The 20033-nt window shown below is 37.4% G+C and overlaps 1 protein-coding gene and 1 pseudogene across 3 annotated transcripts in view; both read left to right on the top strand.

Moving 5' to 3' along the window:
- Positions 1-20033, top strand: part of PPM1L (protein phosphatase, Mg2+/Mn2+ dependent 1L) — a 335120-nt gene that overhangs the window by 161691 nt on the left and 153396 nt on the right. The window lies entirely within an intron of this gene.
- On the top strand, positions 17868-19309 carry LOC306670705 (heterogeneous nuclear ribonucleoprotein A1-like; annotated as a pseudogene). The gene has a single exon. The product of its transcript is annotated as a heterogeneous nuclear ribonucleoprotein A1-like (transcript).

The following is a 20033-nucleotide window of genomic DNA, read 5'->3' as shown; positions in this document are numbered from 1 at the left end:
ATTTTTTTTAAAGATAGGAAGCATTTATTTTGGTGGGTGTGATTAAGGAAGGGGCAACACAGTGAAAGTCCTCATGAATGCAGAGTCCACCACTTGTCCAGGGGAACTGATTATGGATATTTTGACTTCATAGCCATCTGAGATGGACTGCTTATCAGCCATTATGAGTTCAAATTCATCCTCATTAAACTTGGCAAAGCCCCTCTTCTTTGAGATGTGGATTTTCTGGAGGCCCAGGTACTTAAACTTGGCCCTGCAAAGGGTTTCGATAACATTATCCGTTTTCTTCACCTTGGTGTGGATAGATGTGATGAGTTGGTCAAATTGAGCACTGCCCACCATGCCCTGGGACTTTACATAGGCACCCCACATACCTGCCTGATGTCTTAATTGGGAGCCACAAGATTAGAAACATCAACATCCATTGGAAAGAGCCATCTCCAAAGTTCCTTAGGGCAGCCCATATAAGGCACGGGCTTTGTGTACTACCAAGGAGGCTGCTATTTGTAGCTGTTGCATACTGGGCCAAAGGTAATTTTTAAAGCCATGAGAATAAATGAACCCTCTCCCCTGGAGGGAGATCAGTGAAAAGATGACCGAAGAAAGAACCATGTATGGAGAAGTTGGACAAAAGGCCACAAAGAAGACTGAGAAGGAGAGATCAAAGACCTAAGAGGAAAATAGGGTTGTAGTTGTCGTAGACGCCAAAGGGAAGGAAAGGTTTTATTTTTTAATTTTATTATTAGTTCTTTCCAGTTATACATGACTGTAGAGTTCATTTTGATGAAATATGAATGCCTGGATTATATCTTATTCTAATTAAGACTCCAGTCATGTGGATGTACCCAATGGTGGGATTCACTGTGGTGTATTCATATGTGTACATAGGAAAGTTCTAGCAGATTCTTTCCACTGTCTTTCCTATTCCTATCCTCTTTCCCTTCCCTTCATTCCCTTTTTCTAATCCTCTGAAATTCATTTCTTCTGGTCCCCACCTCATTGTTGTGGGTTAGCTTCCACATATCAGAGAGAACATTTGACCTTTGGTTTTTTGGGATTGACTTATTTCACTTAGTGTTGTTAATCTCCAGATCCACCCATTTACTGGCAAATGTCATAAAGGCATTCTTCTTTATGGCTGAGTAAAATTCTGTTGTGTATATATACTACAGTTTCTTTATCAATTCATCTGTTGATGGGCATCTAGGTTGGTTCCATAGCTTAGCTATTGTGAATCATTCAATTATAAACATTGATGTGGCTGTATCACTATAGTATGCTGATTTTACATTCTTTGGATATATACTGAGGGGTAGGATAAGTGGTTCAGATGGTGGTTCCATTCCTAGTTTTTTGAGTATCTCCATACTGCCTTCCAGAGTGGTTACACTAATTTGCAGTCCCACCAATGTATGAGTACACCTTTTCCCTCACATTTGTGCCAATATCTGTTGTTACTTGTGTTCTGGTTGGAGTGAGATGAAATCTCAGTGTAGTTTTAATTTGCATTTCTCTAATTGCTAGAGATGTTGAACATTTTTTCATATATTTGTTGACTGTATTTATTCTTTTGAGAAGTGTTTGTTAATTTCATTTGCCCATTAATCCATTTATTCGTTGTGTTTTCTTTTGTTGTTGTTAAGATTTTTGAGTTCTTTGTATTTCTGAAAATCAACTCTCTATCTGAGGTATTGGTGACAAAGATTTTCTCCCATTCTGTAGACTGTCTTTTCATATCTTTTATTGTTTTCCTTACTGTGAAGAAGCTTTTTAGTTTGATACCATCCTGTTTATTGATTTTTTATTTTACTTCTTGCACTTTGGGAGTCTTGTTTAGGAAATTGGTCTCTAAGCTGACATGTTAGAGTGTTGGGCCTACATTTTCTTCTAGTAGGTTCAGGGTTTCTGGTCATCTCTAGGTCTTTGATCCACTTTGAGTTGAGTTTTGAGTAGGGTGAGAGATATGGATTAAATTTTATTCTACTACATATAGAGTTCCAGTTTTTCCAGCGTCATTTGTTGAAAAGACTCTTTTCTCCAATTCATATTTTTGGTGCCTTGTCTAACATGAGATAACTGTGTTTATGTGGGTTTGTCTCTGTGTTCTTTATTCTGTTCCACTGGTCTTCATGCCTCTTTTGGTGCCAATACCATGCTGTTTTTGTTACTATAGATCTGTAGTATAATTTAAGGTCTGGTATTGTGATGCCCCCTGCATTACTTTAATCACTAAGGATTGCTTTGGCTATTATTTGTCACTTATTTTTCCAAATGAATTTCATGACTGCTTTTTCCATTTCTTTGAAGAATATCATTGAAATTTTAATAGGGATTGGATTGAATCTATCTAGCACTTTTGGTAGTATGTCCATTTTGACAATTTTAATTCTGCCTATCCAAGAACATGGGTGATCTTTCCATCTTCTAAGGTCTTCTTCAGTTTCTTTCTTAAGTGTTCTGTAGTTTTTATTGTAGAGGTCTTTAACTTCTTTTTTTAGATTGATACCCACATTCTTTTGTTAGATTGATTTCCAAGTATTTTATTGTTTTTTGAGACTATTGTGAATGAGATAGGTTTCCTAATTTCTCTTTCAGCTGATTCATCATTGGTATATGGGAACACAATTGGTTTATGGGTGTTAGTTTTTTATCCTGCTTGCTGAATTCATTTGTAAGTTCTGAAAGTTTTCTGGTAGAGTTTTTTGGGTCTTATAAATATAGGATCATGTTGTCAGCAAACAGATAGTTTGAGCACTTCTTTTTCTAAGGAGAGGTTTTAGAAGTCAACAATGGGAGTATATTAAATAATTTAAGAACTATGTTTATAGCAACTTATAAATTTGTCCCCACCCCAGGACCTTTAAATTCTGTCCTTTGTACAGACCTCACTCGGGAGAGTACATTAGCATTGCTTTCTAGTTTGGGCCTTCACAGGACAGGGGTTCTTCAGCATTTGCAGGAGTAACTTTAGGTCTCTAAAAATGTGAAGGTGATTCATGTAGGTGAGGCAGTGCTCTGATTTAGTTGGTACCCCTTAATCCTGGAAGGAAGGAAGGCATTATAGCTGAAGAATCAGTTTCTTGTCATGATAGATCTTGTCATGTTCTGTCAAATCTTATCAGGGAGAGTATCTGTTTCCCTTTTAAGTCACAAATGAAAGAGGAGCCTGGCTGAAGAGTTAATAAGTGGATGGCCTCAAATTTAAAAGCTTCTGTACAACAGAGGAAACAATTAGGAATGTGAAGAGAGAATCTACAGAATGGGAGAAAAATCTTTGGGAGAAAAATCTTTGCTCTTCTGACCGGGGATTAATATCTAGAATATATGAAGAACTCAAAAAATTTAACACCAAAAAATCAAATAACCCAATTAATAAATGGGCAAATGTATTAGACACTTCTCAAAAGAAGAAATACAAATGGCCAACAAATATATGAAAAAATGTTCAACATCATTAACAATTAGGGAACTCCAAGCAAAACTACATTGAGATTTCATTTCACTGGTCAGAATGACAGTCATCAAGAATACAAATAATAAATGCTGGAGAGGATGTGGAGATAAAGAACACTTACATGGTTGGTTGAATTGTAAATTACTGTAACTACAATGGAAATCAGTATGGAGGTTCCTCAAAAGACTAGGCATGGAAACACCATATGACCTAGCTATTCCACTCCTTGGTATTTATCCTAAAGAATTAAAGTCATCATGCAATAGTGATACATGCATACTTGTGTTTATAGCAACACAATTCACAGTAGCAAACAATGGAACTAGCCTAGGTGACCATCAATGGATGAATGAATAAAGAAAATGTGGTATATAGACACAATAAAGTTTTATTCAGCCATAAAGAAAAATGAAACTCTGTCATTTGCAGGAAATGGATGGAACCAGAGACCATTATGTTAAATGAAATAAGCAAGCTCAGAAGGTCAAAGGTCTATGTTTTTTTCTCATTCATGGAAACCAGAGAGGAAAAAGGAAAATAAAGGTTGGGGGAGAGTCTAATGAAAATCAAAGGGAGATCAATAGAGGAAAGGAACCAGAAGGTGACAAGTAGGGAGGGAGAGGGAACTGCTATAGAGTGATATTGGCCAAATTATATTATTATATTGTGTGCATATACAAATATGTAACAACAAATCCCATCATTATGTACAGCTGTAGTGCACCAATAGAAAAAGAGATACAGAGAGAGAGACTGGTTGTTCTGTTAAAACATTGACTATGTAGGAAGAATGGTAATGCTTATCATCGTTGGTTCTCAATATTGAAATACATTCAAAGCTTAAAACTTAATTTTGAATTTAATTCTATGACTTTTCTTTTTCACAAAAACTCAGTTATTTCCTAAATCTTACGCATTTATTTTGTGTATATGTGTTTACTAGGTTTCTTAACAATTCTTAACAATTATATGTGCTAAATACATTCTTATGAAGTGCTTGTTTAATTTTTGTGCTTCTGGTTTTCAGAGAAATTGAAATAACTTTAAGTGTGGCATCTAGTTTGTAGGGTACAATGGGTTATCAAAATGATTGCACTGTAGTAAGCCACGTCTTTTGGAACTCAAAAGCATTTGACCTGAGGGAAATCTGAACTTATCCTGTGAACTCCATCGACATTATGGTTTTTAAAAATATCCCTTTTGAAGATTAAAGAGCATGATTATACAGGATAGGTTAGCATCCAGTCACCTATAATGAAGAAAAAATTAGTTCTCATGTATGAAGGTTTGAGTATGAGGGACATATGTAGCTTCAGGGACAACTGGGATTTGTGTTGCTATTCTCTTTCCATAGCTGTCCTGTTTTGATACCAATAGCCTCATCTTTTGCATCTGTTAGGTGTGGCAGAATATAAGAAAGAGACTTGACTGAAGATTAATGTTATTGAGTGTTCTTGGGACGAGTAAATGTCACTGTCAGAGTGATGAGATTTAGAGTGAGTTTGTATGTTATGTGTCTCTGATGGAGAGTTTGAGGAGTGATTAGGCAATTATAGCCACCTAGCACTCATAGTTTCTGTGACAGACCTTCTTACTGAATGCACATTCTTCATTGTTGCTGGACTCTGCTTAAAGCCCTCTGTGGAAGCCTAACTTTAATGGGCTGTTCTTAACCACTTGTAAGTGGGTATTCCTTTATCCTCTGATCTGTGACTTAGACTAAAAGAAGTCTCTTTGAGCCCCTTTCACTAGGTCTGAGCCTTCTAATTTTTATTGTATTTTATTGTCTTGTATTCCTGATATGCCTATGGTATGAGAAAAACAAACCCTGCTGAGTGAGAATACATTAGCATTGCTTTCTAGCCTAGGCAGCCTCATCACCCATAGGATGAGACATTTCAAAGGAGGACCAGTAACTTCTATTGCCTTCAGTGGAGGACCGCAAAAGGAGGTATGTAGAGTGGACCTAAGAACTTTAACCCTTCCATTCCTGCCATGTTGACCATTTTGCAATGAACCAATAACACTACCAATTCTTATGTTTCTCAGAGTGTTGGATGAGGTATTTTGAACACCTGAGAGTAATTTATATCTCTGCATTCAAGAGAGGAAGCAGAGAAACTGGCATAAAATTCTTCTCAATTTATGAGATTAATCTGTGTTAAGTCAGGAGCAGTGTTTAAAAGTGACAGTTGGAATTTAAAAGGTTTGGGAAAACCTGAATAATGATGGTAATGGTATGTATGAAGCCATAGGAGGAGTGGTTAGATTTTAGTAAGGCTAGAATCACAAACCCTGAAAGCTGAATGGAATTTAGAGATTATCTGGGGTATTCAGTCTAAACCCCCTCCAACGCCCAGGCCAAAACTTCTCTCAGTTTTTCCTAATTCAGTGTTTCAGGCAAATTATTATGCATGGTGGGATCTATCTGTCATTCATGAGCAAATCCATGGTTCCCTACCTCTTACAGGTTAGGATATAAGGCTTTATGTGTTTATAAAGGGCTTCCATTTATATTATCACAATTAGCCTTGCCCACTAATCACCAAGAAAGAAATAATGCACTCTTTCTGTAAAGCCTTTCTGTCCAGGGTTGGTACTCTTTCTACAAGCACAGAGCTGTCTTCTGTTAAAAGGATTCTGTATTGTGAGAGCAAACCCTTAAAAGTAAGGATAAAAATACCAAAAGACAGCTGTCTGAGGGATTCTGAAGACATTCCCTGTCCTCAACAAAATCCCACCAGTCCAGCATTCACTTCTCTGAGATCTCCTAGGGCTTTCTAATAGACTGTAAATATCCATACCAAGAGAATTATTTGCTCCTACAGGAGTATGTCATATAGAAATTGATGCAGATGCAGTAATGGAAAGCAGATTGGTTGATGAGTTTATGTACTAATACATTTGAGAAATAGTAAAAATTGTAAAGTTCAGGAAACTGCTGTAGTTGCTGTGAGGGATAAAATGCTGAATAATAAATGTATAATAGAAAAATATGCATTAAAATATTCCTTTTATCATCTTTAACTTTAATAATCTGAAATTTCAGTGATGATGCCTGTGTACATATCTTTCTTTTCTCTGCAATGTACTCAAATTTTTTTTCTTTTACTTTCTTTTTTTTTATTTAGACAGCTGCCAGTTGAGTGCCAGTTTTAGATTCCAATTTTTATTTTCCTGGCAACCCCTTTGAGAAACATATGTTTCTAACTTCAGTTCCTGCTTTTTCCTCCATATGCTTCTTGTTCCATTTCTTGGGTTTAATATGTGCATAATTAAGACCATGGAGCTTATTGGTAGAGTCAGGCTTTCGTACTAGGAAAGAAAAGAGAACCTGACCACTCCCAATTTTAAAGTGACTTTTAAACGCTTGCTTTTCAACTATTTTTTGTGCCATCTTTGTGCATGGTTGCAGGCCAACTCCCATGAGGAAGAATACAGGCACAGGAGCTTGGAGAATAGGTGCTAAGGCTGAGAAGATTAGGATTCTTGAATACTTTTAATGCCATTTGTTTTTGGTCTTCCACAACTTAGTATATCATCAGCTTTCATTGACTTAGAGTCTCACAAGGTAGTGTAGTATTTAGTCTAATGACATTGAGTAAGCCCTTTGCAAAAGAAATAATGGGGACACATTTGGTTTCACAACCCCATTGTTGCTTAAAGGCATTAAAAGTGTTAAAGAAATCTCCCAATCTACTAGCAAAATAAATGGCCCATTCTAGCTTGTGTAGAAACATCTAAAGTGACATTGTTATGTAACCTATAGAGTGACAGGTCAGTGAAAATGTTTCCACTTTTAGAAATTGTTGACCTCTCTAGATCTTGCATTTTTTACTTTAATTTTCTTTAGTATAACAAATCAATGGACACTAAGCAAAGTGAACTGTGAATGGCTAAAATAGATCGATAAGGTCCTTTATTATTCTCTCATATTCTTTAAGTGCAGAAAAATTCCTCTAGCCTCACTCAGAGCTTATAGTTCTCATTTTTGGCACCATTTTCGTAAGCCTGTCTGTCTATTTTTCATGTCCACAGCTATTAAAAGCAAAAGGCAGGTGGAGAGGGACTCTCATGTAGAAACATTAATAGCAGATTACCATAGGAAAATGATCTGGGAAGATGACCATGACAAAATGATATGATTTCAAAAGAAGGACAATTTGGGACCATTTAATATAGGTGTAGTAAATCCCAGTGGACCCTGATGGCATCCACATACTAATAATGTAATGGCCCTGAATTATAAAGAAGATGTTAATTTATGATCTATGTTCCTTTTGTTCTTCGTTAAAAAATTCTAGATAGATATCAGCCCGAACAATTAAATAAATAGAAGTTTCTGTGTATCTGCTATGTATCAAGATTTAAGTTCTTGACCATTTGCATCATCTGGAAAACTTTACCCTATTCTTTGTCCTGATGCCTTTGGGTCCTCCTTTTGCCCCCTGTGCATGCACACTTTCACACTAACTCTTCTTAACTTGGGGAGGAAGATCACTTCGGAAAAAGCTTAGCTGTCCCTCATTTGGGTGCCCTTTGTTTGTACTGTCATGGCACTCCCAACCCCTTTTGATGATTTTCTCTTTGCTTGCTCATCTTTCTGATGTAACTCACTGTTATCTGTCCCTAGCATTTAGTACTGTAGTACCTGGGACATAGTAGAAACAATAAATAGTTGTAAAGTAAACAAATGACTGAGTAAATCCAGAATAACTTCTGGGCAATAGAGATTTGTCTGTATAGCACTTTGGCAGAGCAACATGCCAAAGCTTTTTGAAAATTTATACTTGTATCTGTTTAGAAATTTATGTTACAAAGCATCACAGAGACGATGAGTTCAGTGTAAGAGTAGAGTTGTCTTTAAGATGTGGAAAAAAACAGAATCTAAAAAAGTGAAAATTGCATAAATATTCTAATGTAATAGAGGATTTATGGATTAAATATGTTCTTCCTGAAGTTATTTTTTAACATAAAAGTATTTGCAGCAAATTGAAAAATTAGGGAGAATATTTTCTGATAATTTAAAAAATTATTTTGGAAAGTGATACTTTAAGAACCATTAATAGTTCACCATTAATTTGACTGAAATAGAAAAATAAGGGGATCCAAGATGGCAGACTAGAGGGAGGCTGCGTTCCTTGTCGCTCTGTAACTCCAGTTTCAAGCACAGGATATCTGTTTCTTGGTGAGGCAGTTTTTGCTGCTTATCGATTCCCTGGTGTTTACCCCATTTGTCTGCTGTGATGACCTGCAGTCTGCCAGCATATCGATGCCTTTTCTGAGTGCAGATTGCTCACTGTCAGGTGCCTATCATTCCCATTTGCCTGCCTCTTGCCTGTCCATCTCTTGCCTTACACCTATCCATCACCCACTGCATGAGGTTCACCTCCTGATCGTCCAACAACAGTCAGCAAACTGATTGCTGACCTCCAGTGGAGCACCAGCTGCCTGCTGTTGCCTGGAAGTTCACTGTCACAGTACCTGCAGGTCTGGTTACATGTGGCAGCCACCATTTTGAGACAATAGCTAGGCCCTGTAGGACTCCTGCCGGACTGACTGAGCACCGTCTCCAGGATCCCTCAGCCCAACCGATCACTCACTGCCTCCAGGGCCCTCACATGGACTGACTTCTCCCTCCCGCTAGGACCCCCAGACCAACTGACGGCACCCTATCACCAGGACCCCAGACCGACTGATTGCACCCTGCCTCCAGGATCCCGTAACCACACCTAACATACCGACCTCCAGGACCTCTGCCTGACCAGCCCCACCCTGCCTCCAAGTCCTCCAGCCGACCACGTCCACACCCTGAGCTGTAGTCCCCATTTGCCAGCATATTTGGAAGTCAGAGTGGCCATCTTGGATAATCCTGGTAGCAGTAGCTCCGATCTTTAGGTGGGGCAAATCCCATCCTGAAACACCTGCTGAAGGCTTGAAGCTCATTGTCAGGTACCTCTCATTCATCAGGCTACTGAACACTGGGAGGTTTCATTACTATATGACTGTTATACTGTAGATTTTCTTTTTTCTCCTTATAGAAAAAATTTAAGTTTTTATTTCTTTACTTTTCTTGCTCTCTTTTCCTTTTGTTTACCTGTTCCCTCAGAGTCTTTTTCTCCCTTTTTTGCATGCTAACATCCAATTTCTTTTGATTACACTCTCACCCTTTCTATTATCTAGAACTTCTGTATAAACTTTTCTTATCCCATTAACAGCCACATTCTACATCCCTCTGCATCCTCTTTGTCCTCCATTAGAAACTGCAGACCTTATTGCAAATCTGTTTGTTTTATTGAAGATAATATTTTAACTCATTCTGTTTATTACGGCAATTTTGTTGTTGTCCTCATAGGGGCTATTTGGTCTAGGATTGCATAGTGTCTGAATTGGGCACTGCTAATATTGATCTCCCCTTAAAGAAAGGGTTTTGGAAACCTAAAGGGCCACTATAAGGCTATAGAGGGAAATCTGCAATACCCCAGATCTGCAGCGCTAGAGGGGAAAATACATGAACAACAGGAAAAAACAAGGGAAGAAAATGATCCAAACAAATCTAGATTCTATAGTAATAGAATCCAATGACAGTATGTTAGAAGAAATGTCAGAAAAGGACTTCAGATTATACATGATTAAGATGATTCATGAAGCAAAGGATGAGATAAGAGAGCAAATGCAGGCAATGAATGATAATACCAATAAGCTGAAAGAGCAACTGCAGGAAGCAAAACATCATTTCAACAAAGAGATAGAGATTCTCAAAAAAAAAAAAAAAACCAAGCAGAAATCCTTGAAATGAAGGAAACAATAAATCAAATAAAAGACTCAATGGAAAGCATCACCAAAAGACTAGACCACTTGGAAGGCAGAACCTCAGACAATGAAGACAAAATATTTAATCTTGAAAATAAAGTTGCCCAAACAGAGAAGATGGTAAGAAATCATGAACAGAATCTCCAAGAACTATGGGACATCATGAAAAGACCAAATTTAAGAATTATTGGGATTGAGGAAAGCACAGAAATACAAACCAAAGGAAGAAACAACCTATTCAATGAAATAATATCAGAAAATTTCCCAAACCTGAAGAATGAAATGGAAAATCAAATACAAGAGGCTTACAGAACACCAAATGCACAGAATCACAACAGATCCACTGCAAGGCACATTATAATGAAAATGCCTAACATTGAAAATAAAGATAGGATTTTGAAGGCCACAAGAGAAAAGCATCAAATTACATATAGGGGGAGACCAATACGGATAGCAGCCGACTTCTCAACCCAGACTCTAAAAGCTAGAAGGACCTGGAACAATGTATTTCAAGCTCTGAAAGAACATGTTTGCCAACCAAGAAGCCTATACCAAGCAAAACTAACCTTCAGATTTGAAGATGAAATAAAATCCTTCCATGATAAACAAAAGTTAAAAGAATTTACAAATAGAAAGCCAGTGCTACAGAATGTTACCAAAATATTCCATGAGGAGGAAATGAAAACAACAATGTAGGTCAGCAAAGGAAGGACTACTTAGAGAAAAATCCACTCAAAGGAGAAACCAAGTCAGGTAAAAACCATGATTGGGCATACAAATCATATCTCAATAATAACTCTGAATGTTAATGGCCTAAATTCATCAATCAAAAGACATAGAGTGGCAGAATGGATTAAAAAGAAAGACCCAACAATATGCTACCTGCAAGAGACTCATCTCATAGAAAAAGACATCCACAGAATAAAGGTGAAAGGATGGAAAGAAACCTACCATGTACGTGGACTCAGTAAAAAAGTGGTGGTTTCCATCCTTATATCAGATAAAGTGGACTTCAAGCCAAAGTTAGTCAGAAGGGATAAAAAAGGACATTTCATACTGCATAAGGGAACCAAAAATCAGGAAGACATAACAATAGTAAATATTTATGCCCCAAACAATGGTGAATCTCTGTACTTTAAACAAATCCTTCTCGATTTCAGGAATCAAATAGACCAGAACACAATAATTCTGGGTGACTTTAACACACCACTGTCACCTCTAGATAGATCTTCCAAACAAAAACCAAACAAAGAAACCATAGAACTCAATAACACAATCAATAACCTAGACTTAATAGACATATATAGAATATTCCATCCATCAACAAGCAAATTCTGTTTCTTCTCAGCAGCACATGGAACCTTCTCGAAAATAGATCATATGTTATGCCACAAAGCAGCCCTTAGGAAATGCAAAAAAATAGAGATACTGCCTTGTGTTCTATTAGATCATAATGGACTGAGAATAGAAATGAATGACAAAATAAAAAACAGAAATTACTCCAACACCTGGAGACTAAACAATATGCTATTGAATGAAACATGGATAACAGAAAACATCAGGGAGGAGATAAAAAAATTCTTAGAGGTCAATGAGAATGACAATACAACATATCAAAATCTCTGGGACATTATGAAAGTGGGACTAAGAGGAAAATTCATTGCTTGGAGTACATTCAAGAAAAGAATGAAAAATCAACAACTAAATGACGTAACATTACAGCTCAAAGCCCTAGTAAAAGAAGAACAGAATAATAGCAAGAGTAGTAGGATACAGGAAGTAATTAAAATCAGAGTTGAAATCAATGAAATTGAAACAAAAGAAAGAATTCAAAAAAATTGACGAAAAAAAAGTTGGTTCTTTGAAAAAAGTAAACAAAATAGACAAACCCTTAGCCACACTAACAAAGAGAAGGAGCGAGAAAACTCAAATTACTAAAATTCATTATAAAAAAGGAAATATCACAATAGACACCACTGAGATACATAACATAATGAGAAGCTACTTTGAAAATCTGTATTCCAACAAAATAGAAAGTACCGAAGACATTGACAAATTTCTAGAGCCATATGCTCCTCCCAAGCTGAACCAGGAGGCCATACACAATTTAAACAGATCAATATCAAGCAATGAAATAGAAGAAGCCATTAAAATCCTACCTTCCAAGAAAAGCCCAGGACCAGACAGATTCTCAGCTGACAAGACCTTAAAAAAAAAAACTCATTCCAATACTTCTCAAAGTATTCCAGGAAATAGAAAAGGAGGGTACCCTACCGAATTCATTATATCACCCTCACACCCAAACCAGGCAAAGACACATAAAAGAAAGAAAATTTTAGACCAATATCTTTGATGAATATAGATGCAAAGATCCTTAACAAAATATTGGCAAATGGTATCCAAAAACATATTAAGAAAATTGTGCACCATGATCAAGTGGGGTTCATCCCTGGAATGCAAGGATGGTTTAACATCCGTAAATCAATAAATGTAATCCATCATGTCAATAGACTTAAGGATAAGAATCATATGGTTATTTCAATTGATGCAGACAAAGCGTTCGACAAAATCCAACACCCCTTCATGCTCAAAACACTAGAAAAAATAGGGATAGTAGGAACATACCTGAACATTGTAAAGGCTATTTATGTTAAGCCCAAGGACAGCATCATTCTTAATGGAGAAAAACCATTCCCTTTAAAAACGGGAACAAGACAGGGATGTCCTCTTTCACCACTTCTATTCAACATTGTCCTCGAAACTCTACCCAGAGCAATTAGACAGACTAATGAAATTAAAGGGATACAAATAGGAAAAAAGGAACTTAAGCTGTTACTGTTCGCTGATGACATGATTCTATATTTAGAGGATCCAAAATCCTCCTCCAGAAAACTTCTAGACCTCATCAATGAATTCAGCAAAATAGCAGGCTATAAAATCAACTCGCATAAGTCTAAAGCATTCTTATACACAAGCAATGAAACATCTGAAAGGGAAATGAGGAAAAGAACTCCATTTGCAGTAGCCTCAAAAAAAATGAAATACTTGGGAATCAATCTAACAAAAGGTGTGAAACACCTCTACAATGAGAACTACAGAACACTAAAGAAAGAAATTAAAGAAAACCTTAGAAGATGGAAAGATTTCCCATGTTCTTGGATAGGCAGAATTAATATTGTCAAAATGGCCATACTACCAAAAGAGCTATACAGATTCAATGCAATTCCAATTAAAATCCCAATGATGCACCTTACAGAAATAGAGCAAGAAATCATGAAATTCATCTGGAAGAATAAGAAACCCAGAATAGCTAAAGCAATCCTGAGCAGGAAGAGTGAAGCAGTGGGTATCACAATACCAGAACTTCAACTCTACTACAAAGCAATAGTAACAAAAACAGCATGGTATTGGTAACAAAATAGACAGGGAGATGTATGGTAGAGAATAGAAGACACAGACACAAACCCAAATAAATACAGTTTTCTCATACTAGACAAAGGTGCCTAAAATATGCAATGGAGAAAAGATAGCCTGTTCAACAATGGTGCTGGGAAAACTGAAAATCCATATGCAGCAGAATGAAACTAAACCCCTATCTCTCACCCTGCACAAAACTCAACTCACAATGGATCAAGGACCTCAGAGTCAGGCCAGAGACCCTTTATCTTATAGAAGAAAAAGTAGGTCCAAATCTTCAACATGTCAGCTTAGGATCAGACTTCCTTAACATGACTCCCATAGCACAAGAAATAAAAGCAAGAATCAGTAACTGGGATAGATTCAAACTAAAAAGCTTTCTCTCAGCAAAGGAAACTATCAGTAATGTGAAGAGAGAGCCTATAGAGTGGGAGAAAATTTTTGCCACTCATGCTTCAGATAAAGCACTAATTTCCAGAATATATAAAGAAATCAAAAAGCTCTATACCAAGAATACAAATAACCCAATCAATAAATGGGCTAAGGAAATGAGCAGACACTTCACAGATGATCTACAAGCAATCAACTGATATATGAAAAAATGTTCAACATCCCTAGTAATAAGGGAAATGCAAATCAAAACTACCCTAAGATCCATCTCACCCAATTAGAATGGCGATTGTCAAGAATACAAGCAACATTAGGTGTTGGAGAGGATGTGGGGAACAAGGTACACTCATACATTGCTGGTGGGGTTGCAAATTAGTGCAGCCACTCTACAAGCAGTGTGGAGATTCCTTAGAAAACTTGGAATGGAATCACCATTTGACGCAGCTATCCCACTCCTTGGCCCATACCCAAAGAACTTAAAATCAGCATACTACAGTGATGCAGCCACATCAATGTTCATAGCTGCTCAATTCACAATAGCCAGATTGTGGAACTAATCTAGATGTTCTTCAATTGATGAATTGATAAAGAAAGAAACTGTGATATATATACATGTATATATATATATATATATAAAATGGAATATTACTCAGCCATAAAGAGTAATAAAATTATGGCATTTGCAGGCAAGTGGATGAAATTGGAGAATATCATGCTAAGTGAGATAAGCCAATCCTCAAAAAAGCTAAAGGTCGAATGATCTGGCTGATAAGTGGATGATGACACATAATGGGGGGTGGGAGGGGCAGCAAGAATGGAGGAAGGAGGGACTATATAGAGGCAAAAGAGGGGTGGGAGGAGTGGGGGGGAGGAGAAAATAACAGAATGAATCAAACATCATTATCCTATGTAAATGTATGATTACACAAATGGTATGCCTTTACTTCATGTATAAACAGAAACAACATGTATACCATTTGTTTATAATAAAAATAAATTTAAAAAAAGATAAAAAGAAAAATAAGATATATTATTTCATGGATTATTTTAATTCAGAAATGAGTAAAAGTTATTACTGACAAGTTTGCTAATGATCAAAAATTAGATGACTGTAAATAACTTAGGCAATAGCATTCAATTTCAAAATGCCATGTGAAAGTACTTGGAGTACTTGGAGTACAATGATGTGTACAGATGAAAGGAAGACCAAATTTAAAGATAAGTATGATGAATAGAATAGATTGAAGAGAAGGATCATTAAACCCTGGAATTGTTAATGAAAAAGATGGTGAAATCTCAGACTAAGATAATTCCTCTAATGCCTTTATTTTGTATGAGTGAGAATCATAACCATCAATACTATCTAGTTGTAGAATAAAATTGGTAAAACCCACTAAATACTGCATGAAGTTGGGTTAGAATATATTTTGGGGACCAGCTCTCTGAACCCTTTGATTCAGCAGACTGGGTGCCTTACAAATCTTTTCTAAGGACTTCCTTTTCCTTCTTTCTTTTTCCCTCCATTTGGCCTCCGTGTCGACTGTGTTATGCTTTTTCGTTTATCTGAGATCATAGTTGGGCCACTTAAGAACTGGGCTTTTTTCCAAAATTGGTTATTTGTAGCCATTTTGACAGTGTTGTCTCAAAGATAAAAAGCACTTTTTTTTTTTTTTTTTTTTTTTAAATAACCTCATCCTCATGCTGCCCTATAGTACCTTGTAGACTCATGGATGCCGAAGGCTTTTGGGAAGGGAGAGGATGTCTGTTGCACATATTGTATTACTTGTTATACAGAAACTAAAAGCGCAATAGTTTGTTTCTAGACTGACAAAAAATTCCGTCTGTCAAAATATCCTCCTGCATCAAAATATCATATATCTGCCTTTTCCTGTTTTGCATTATAAAGTTAACACACACATCACTCTGTGAGGCTTGGGTTGAAGGAAATGTTTGTCTTTATTTTTACCACTCAAATTAAACCAATTTAAGCCCTTCTCGCTAGTGAGGAATCTCATGTCTGTCATCGATGGGACTTTCCCCTACCTGTCCACCACTCTTTTTCACACTGTATTGTCCTGGCCTCCAAAGACTTAAAAGGGTCCTGGATCCTGCAGAGAAACCTAGGCTTGAACCATCATCATGGTCATTATGGCTTCTTCTGTCCACTTTGGTAAGGCCAAAATGGAACTCTACTCTTCGAGGTGGGCAGCTCTCAAAAGTGCCTACCCTAGAGTGTTTGTCCCTGCAGGTAGGCTTCCCAGTGTCAGCACTGTGCTCTAGATCCAGCCAGTGTCCACATTAATTCAAGGGCACTCTGCCATCTCTGAGAGTGCAGTGGCATAAAGGCTAAGCCCTCAAGACTGAAAGGACCTGCTGCCACCCTCAGCCTGCCCCTCCCCTTTTCCAAGTTCCCAAGATCACATTCTCAGCCACCTTTGTGGCTTTTTCTTTCACTGTGGGGTTTAGTGACCCACCTGGAAGCTCTAAGTGGATAGAAAGGAAGGTCCACAGAAACCTGTTTACTTTTCTTTCACATAAGAGAAATATAATTGTTTTTAGAAGGAATGCAGTATACAATCTTCCATCCCACAAGGATGGACTGCACATTTTCTTGAGTCAGCTGAACCTAGCAATTGTATTTAAACATTTGATTTCTGTATCTTGTCACACTGAATTCTCAGTCACTTACTTTGTGTGTGTGTCTGTGTGTACTCGCGAGGTTATCATGACATGCTCTATGACTTAAGAATTAAGGATCCTATATACCTTGTATGTGTGTGGCTGCCACATAATTTTAACAAAAAAACTGTTTTTCTTCCTGTTCCCTCTTACACTCTTTCATGCCTCCCCCCCACACTTTGAAGAGCTGAGAATATTTGTTGGGACAATCTCTTTTAGCAGTAGAAGAATGTGGTGGTGAGGGAATCACTATCTCAAAATGTTAATATTATAAAATTATTTTACTCATTCCTCAGATTTTCTTCATATACTGGAAACTGACTACAACATGATCCAATTGTAGTATGAAAATTTGCTTGCCTAGGTCCCCTCTAGCAGCTAAGAAGATAAAGTTAGAAGGCCTTCATTTTAAGATGGCCACACCTAAGAGACAGCAGCACAGCATGACTATTACAGCATTGCCTTATATTTTTATTCAGTTTTTAGGACTGGAAAAGCCCTATCTTCTTAGCCTGAATCAGAAATTTACAAAACACTTTTTCTTACTCTAGTTTTGCCAAAGACAGATTTGATTGGTTTTACCCATCAAAATTCGTTAAAACTCCTGAAGTTGAGACAATCTGTATTTTTTATTGTGGTATGATTGTAAAATGTGAGAAAACAAAAACAAAAAAATTAATATTTAATCTCCCCTCCTGCATAATTATGGTAGAGCCTGCAATTACCCTTTTAAATCACTAGATGACACTTCTGCACAAAAGCCAGTTGTGGTGACTGGCCAATCAGAAGGCTGAATACTTGGATGAATGACAGAGGCAGTGGGGTTATGAAATTTTCGATGTTCTTCAGGATGATTTGTGTGTGTGTGACAAAAAGACTATTAAAAGATTTAATTTTAATTTTAAAAACTGACAGTTTTTATAATTACAGCCTTCAAAACCCAGTTCTTCTTTAAGCTCTTTAGAATTCCAGCTTCCAATTGTATTTTCTTCCTTTTTATATATAAGCAGAGAAAGTTTAATATTAATTTTAAGGAGCCTTTGAATAATATTTGATCTCATTTACAAAATTGATTAAACATTTAAACTGTGCTTAAAAACAATGTATCGGATACGTTGGTTAGCTTACTCCTTTCTGCCCGTGGACGCCGCCGAGAAAGCATCGTTGAAGTCTCTGTTCCTGCTGCCGTCATGTCTAAATCAGAGTCCCCTAAAGAGCCCGAACAGCTGCGGAAGCTATTCATCGGAGGGCTGAGCTTTGAAACAACTGATGAGAGTCTGAGAAGCCATTTTGAGCAATGGGGAACACTCACGGACTGTGTGGTAATGAGAGACCCAAACACCAAGTGCTCCAGGGGCTTTGGGTTTGTCACTTATGCCACTGTGGAGGAAGTGGATGCAGCCATGAATGCAAGACCTCACAAGGTGGATGGAAGAGTTGTGGAACCAAAGAGAGCTGTCTCAAGAGAAGATTCTCAGAGACCAGGGGCCCACTTAACTGTGAAAAAGATCTTTGTTGGTGGCATTAAAGAAGACACTGAAGAACATCATCTATGAGATTATTTTGAACAGTATGGGAAAATTGAAGTTATTGAAATCATGACTGACAGAGGCAGCGGAAAGAAGAGGGGCTTTGCTTTCGTAACTTTTGACGACCATGACTCTGTGGATAAGATTGTCATTCAGAAATACCATACTGTGAATGGCCACAACTGTGAAGTGAGGAAAGCCCTGTCAAAGCAAGAGATGGCTAGTGCTTCATCTAGTCAAAGAGGTCGAAGTGGTTCTGGAAACTTTGGTGGTGGTCGTGGAGGTGGTTTTGGTGGAAATGACAATTTTGGTCGTGGAGGAAACTTCAGTGGTCGTGGTGGCTTTTGTGGCAGCCGTGGTGGTGGTGGATATGGTGGCAGCGGGGATGGCTACAATGGATTTGGTAATGATGGTGGTTATGGAGGAGGCGGCCCTGGTTACTCTGGAGGAAGCAGAGGCTATGGAAGTGGTGGACAGGGTTATGGAAACCAGGGCAGTGGCTATGGCGGGAGTGGCAGCTATGACAGCTATAACAACGGAGGAGGCGGAGGCGCCTTTGGCGGTGGTAGTGGAAGCAATTTTGGAGGTGGTGGAAGCTACAATGATTTTGGCAATTACAACAATCAGTCATCAAATTTTGGACCCATGAAGGGTGGAAACTTTGGAGGCAGAAGCTCTGGACCTTACGGTGGTGGAGGCCAATACTTTGCCAAACCACGAAACCAAGGTGGCTATGGCGGTTCCAGCAGCAGTAGTAGCTATGGCAGTGGCAGAAGGTTTTAATATTGCCAGGAAACAAAGCTTAGCAGGAGAGGAGAGCCAGAGAAGTGACAGGGAAGCTACAGGTTACAACAGATTTGTGAACTCAGCCAAGCACAGTGGTGGCAGGGCCTAGCTGCTACAAAGAAGACATGGTTTAGACAATACTCATGTGTATGGGCAAAAAAAACTCGAGGACTGTATTTGTGACTAATTGTATAACAGGTTATTTTAGTTTCTGTTCTGTGGAAAGTGTAAAGCATTCCAACAAAGGGTTTTAATGTAGACTTTTTTTTTTTTCTTTTTTCTTTTTTCTTTTTTTTTTTTTTTTTTGCACCCATGCTGTTGATTGCTAAATGTAATAGTCTGATCATGACGCTGAATAAATGTGTCTTTCTTTAAAAAAAAAAAAAAAAAACAATGTATATATATGTACATGTATATATACATATTTGAATATGTATATATAGATATTTCTTTTTAAGTATTTGAGTTGTCTGACTTAAAATGTCAGTGTGTGAGAAATGCTTTCAAATCTAATAAATCAAGCCTATAAATATAGTGACCCTCAGGTTTTCTTAAATATTCCAAATACATAAATTGCCAAACATGAATAGATTCCTGAACAGGAAATTATTTTATTTAATAAAAAGAATAAAAAGTCTTTATATACTTGCACAACTTTTTCAGCTTCTGTGATAAAATAACACAACCCTGCTTATGGAAGGCAGTTAACATCTCAGTTAACTACGGATACTTGTGACCAGGAAGACCCAGAACATTTCTTATCACCAACTAAGGAAACAACCAAATGCCAAGTAACTCAGGGTTATTTCTCAGTATTTCTCAGTAATATGGAGGTTACTAATGACCAGAGATTTTCATCTGCTGCTGACTACATTCCAGAATGCCTGGAGGATGCTTATAAACCCATTTTATAGTTGCTCTTTCAGGGACTTGGAAATGGGCATCTAATTTCTTATGTCCTGCAT

Source organism: Sciurus vulgaris (genome assembly GCF_902686455.1).
Source record: "Sciurus vulgaris genome assembly, chromosome: 10".
Lineage (NCBI taxonomy): Eukaryota > Metazoa > Chordata > Mammalia > Rodentia > Sciuridae > Sciurus > Sciurus vulgaris.
The sequence above is the reverse complement of the archived record's forward strand: the minus strand, read 5'-3'. Positions and strand labels throughout refer to the sequence as shown.